This window comes from Mus pahari, unplaced genomic scaffold (assembly GCF_900095145.1).
Source record: "Mus pahari unplaced genomic scaffold, PAHARI_EIJ_v1.1 scaffold_11071_1, whole genome shotgun sequence".
NCBI lineage: Eukaryota > Metazoa > Chordata > Mammalia > Rodentia > Muridae > Mus > Mus pahari.
The window spans coordinates 26,870-31,642 of record NW_018393895.1 but is presented as its reverse complement, the minus strand read 5'-3'; positions in this window follow the sequence as shown (position 1 = coordinate 31,642).

The following is a 4,773-nucleotide window of genomic DNA, read 5'->3' as shown; positions in this document are numbered from 1 at the left end:
CTTTATGAAAAATTTGCTTCCAGCTTACCAAGGAATGTTTGAATTGTTGCTTATTTTGTATTCTTGTATGTCAGAAATTGTATAAAATTTTCTTAGTCATAAGGGGAAAGAGCTTAAACAGTGCATGTATACATGATGACTAGGAAGAAAACAACTGATAGGAACCCTGAATGAAGAAACCACCTGACCTCAAGCACTGGACACACAGCTGATCTGAGTTCTGCTCACTGTCCATACACTGTGATACTCACAGCATTACATTCTCTGTACAATGAGCATGTGAAAAAGGCTCCAGTTCCTGTAATTCAGGGTGTTCCAAGAAAAACTTCCACAAATGTTGTTCAGAGCACTAAGTAGAAATATCTGGCACTCATAATTCACTTTTTGGTGGCAGGATTTTTCATAATTACAGGTTTACCTTCCTGCTCTTTTAGACGCATTGTAGAGTTTTCCATACAACAAGCATTTGAAAAAGGCTCAAGTTCCTGAAATACAGATTGTTCCGATAAAAACTTCAACAATTGTTGTTTGTTCAGAGCACTAAGTAGAACTATCTGGCACTCCTAATTCACTTTTTATGGGCTGGATATTTTGTAAAACACGGGTTTTTCTTCCTGCTCTATTAGACACATTGTAGAGTTTTCTGTACAACGAGCATTTGAAAAAGACTCCAGTTCCGGAAATCCAGAGTGTTCCAAGGAAAACTTCGACAAATGTTGTTCAGAGAACTAAGTAGAACTCTCTGGCACTCCTGAATCACTTTTTATCGGCTGGATTTTTCGTAAAACACGGGTTTTTCTTCTTGCTCTATTAGACGCATTGTAGAGTTTTCTGTACAATGAGCACATGAAAAAGCCTCCAGTTCCTGAAGTACAGCGTGTTCCAAGAAAAATTTCCACAAATTTTGTTCAGAGCACTAAGTAGAACTTTCTGGCACTCATGATTCACTTTTTTGGGGGGCCGGGTGTTTCCTAAAACACAGGTTTTTCTTCCTGCTTAATAAGACATATTGTAGCGTTTTCTGTATCACAAGCATATGAAAAAGCCTCTAGATCCTGAAATACAGGGTGTTCCAAGAAAAACTTCCCAAATGTTGTTCAGAGCACTAAGTAGAACTATCTGGCACTCCTCATTCACTTTTTATGGGCTGGATTTTTCATAAAACATGGATTTTTCTTCCTGCTCTATTAGACTCATTGTAGAGTTTTCTCTACAAAGAGCATATGAAAAATTTTCCAGTTCATGAAATCGAGGGTGTTTCAAGAAAAACGTTCAGAAATTTTGCTTAGAGAACGAGGTAGAACTATCTGGCACTCCTGATTCACTTTTTTGGGGCAGGATTTTTCGTCAAACACGCGTTTTTCTTCCTGCTCTATTAGACGCGTTGTAGAGTTTTCTGTACAACGAGCATATGAAAAAGCCTCCAGTTCCTGAAATAGAGGGTGTTCCAAGAAAAACTTCCACAAGTGCTGTTGAGAGCACGATGTAGAACTATCTGCACTCATGATTCACTATTTTTGGCATCAGGATTATTCGTAAACACGTGTATTTCTTACTGCTCTATTAGATGCATTATCGAGTTTTCTGTACAACAAGCATATGAAAAAGTCTCCAGTTCCTGAAATTCAGGGTGTTCCAAGAAAAACTTCCACAAATGTTGTTNAGAGCACTAAGTAGAACTATATGCACTCATGATTCACTTTTTTGGGGACAGGATTTTTTGTAAACACGGGTATTTCTTCCTACTCTATTAGATGTATTGTAGAGTTTTCTATACAACGAGCATATGAAAAATCCTCCAGTTCCTGAAATCGAGGGTGTTTCAAGAAAATCGTCCTGAAATGTTGTTCTTTGTATAAAAGCACTTGTTGAAGTTTTACTTGGAACACCCTCTATTTCAGGGTCTGGAGGCTTTTTCATATGCTTGTTGTGCAGAAAACTCTACAATGTCTCTAATAGGGCACGGAGAAATACCCATGTTTTACGAAAAACCCTGCCCCATAAAAGGGAATCATAAGGGCCAGATAGTTCTACCTCGTGCTCTGAACAACATTTGGGGAAGTTTTCCTTTAAACACAATCGATTTCAGGAACTGGAGGATTTTTCATATGCTCGTTGTACAGAAAACTCTACAATATGTCTTATTAAGCAGGAAGAAAAACCCGTGTTTTACAAAAAATCCTGCCCCCCAAAAAGTGAATCAGGAGTGCCAGATAGTTATACTTAGTGCTCTGAACAACATTTGTGGAAGTTTTTCTTGGAACACTCTGGATTTCCGGAATTGGAGTCTTGTTCATATGCTCGTTGTACAGAAAACTCTACAATGCGTCTAATAGAGCAGGAAGAAATACTCGTGTTTACGAAAAATCCAGCCCATAAAAAATGAATCAGGAGTGACAGATAGTTCTACCTAGTGCTCTGAACAACATTTCTGGACGATTTTCTTGAAACACCCTTGATTTCAGGAACTGGAGGATTTTTCATATGCTCGTTGAACAGAAAACTCTACAATACATCTAATAGAGCAGGAAGAAATACCCGTGTTTACAAAAAATCCTGTCCCCAAAAAAGTGAATCATGAGTGCATATAGTTCTACTTAGTTCTCTGAAGAACATTTGTGGAAGTTTATCTTGGAACACCCTGAATTTCAGGAACTGGAGACTTTTTCAAAGGCTAGTTGTACTGAAAACTCTACAATGTGTCTAATAGAGCATGAAGGTAAACCCGTGTTTTACGAAAAATCCTGCACCCCAAAAAAGTGAATCATGAGTGCCAGATATTTCTACTTAGTTCTCTGAAGAACAGTTGTGGAAGTTTTTCTTGGAACACCCTGAATTACAGGAACTGGAGGCTTTTTCATATGCTCGTTGTACAGAAAACTCAATAATGCATCTAATAGAGCAGTAAGAAATACCCGTGTTTACGAATAATCCTACCCAAAAAAAAAAAGTGAATCAGGAGTGCCAGATAGTTCTACCTCGTTCTCTAAGCAAAATTTCTGAACGTTTTTCTTGAAACTCCCTCGATTTCAGGAACTGGAAATTTTTTCATATGCTCATTGTAGAGAAAACTCTACAATGAGTCTAAGAGAGCAGGAAGAAAAACCCATGTTTTATGAAAAATCCAAAAAATCCAGCCCCAAAAATGTTAATGAGGAGTGCCAGATAGTTCTACTTAGTGCTCTCAACATTTGGGGAAGTTTTTCTTGGAACACCCTGTATTTCAGGATCTAGAGGCTTTTTCATATGCTTGTTGTACAGAAAACTCTACAATGTGTCTTATTAAGCAGGAACAAAAACCCGTGTTTTACGAAAAATCCGGCCCCCCTGAAAAAGTGAATCATGAGTGCCAGAAAGTTCTACTTAGTGCTCTGAACAAAATTTGTGGAACTTTTTCTTGGAACACGCTGTACTTCAGGAACTGGAGGCTTTTTCATGTGCTCGTTGTACAGAAAACTCTTCTAAAAGGACCTATGAGAAGTTTAGCGGTCAGGGAAGGTATGCAGATGAAATGTGTTAGCAGCGCTTTCCCCTCGGTCTCTTAACACAGACAGCCAGCACAGCTCTGGGTGCCTGGCATGCTATTCCAATCAAGGGTTCAGTCATTATGTCACTAAGTAGTTCAGGGAACTCAGGAGGATTATAGTGATTTTGTAAGTCGCCTGCTTGAAGCAGCAGAACGGACCCTGGGACATGAGGACTCAGACAATAAGCTTATTAAACAGTTGGCATATGAAAACGCAAATATGGCTTGCTGCTCTGCACTTCAGGACTGGTACAGAGACAAAGACCTGAATGATATGATACGCCTTTGTTGGGAAGTAGATCCTTTTAGCCACAAGATGTCACAAACGGTCCATCTTGCAGTTGGCGAAGCCCTTCAACCCATGTTGGCTGTCAGAGCAGCTTTTCAGCAGGCCACTCCGCAGAAAAACTGTTTCAGATGCGGCCAGTTTGGACACTTTGCCAGGCAGTGTCCCACTATGTCTTTTCCTAATGACCCTCAGCCTCCTGCAGGCATTACTGCCCAGCATACACAGCCTTATATTCTTTGTTCACGCTGCAAAAAGGGGGAGGCATTGGGCCAGTGTTTGTAAGTCAAGGAGAGACATCTCAGGAAATCTCCTGCCTCTGCTTCCGGGAAATGGGAGGAGGGGGCAGCCCCAAGCCCCCAAACCTGTCTCATTCCTTCTGGCCACAGGGAACAGCCAACAGCCAACTCAGTCCCTAGTCTCTGCAGAGCCACCCCAGGAAGTGCGGGAGTGGATTTGTGCGCCTCCACCAGTTCAGTACTGACCCCTGAGGATGGTGTCCAGGTCCTTTCCACTGGGGCTTTTGGACCTCCCCAACCTCATATGTATTTTCTAATTCTGGAGCATGCCTCCACCACATTAAAGGGACTTATAGTCCATCCCTCTTTAATGGACAATGATTATACAGGAGAAACTAAGATTATGGTCAGTGTACCTCGAGGCCAAATATCAATCTTGCAAAGGCAACACTTGGCACAGGCTCTGCCTCTACCTCTAGATACCTCTCACCCAGCAATAGGCACATGGCACGGCTCTTCTCAACCAGGCTCCTCAGACCTGTACTGGGTCCAGGTAATCACTAAGGACTGTCCTATGCTCAACCTTAAGATAAATGGCAAGAGCTTTGAAGGCATTTTAGATTCAGGTGCTGATTCTACTGTAATTTCACAGAGTGCCTGGCCTTCTGCTTGGCCTTTACAAGCTACTTTAACTCATCTGCAAGGAATTGGACAATCAAAAA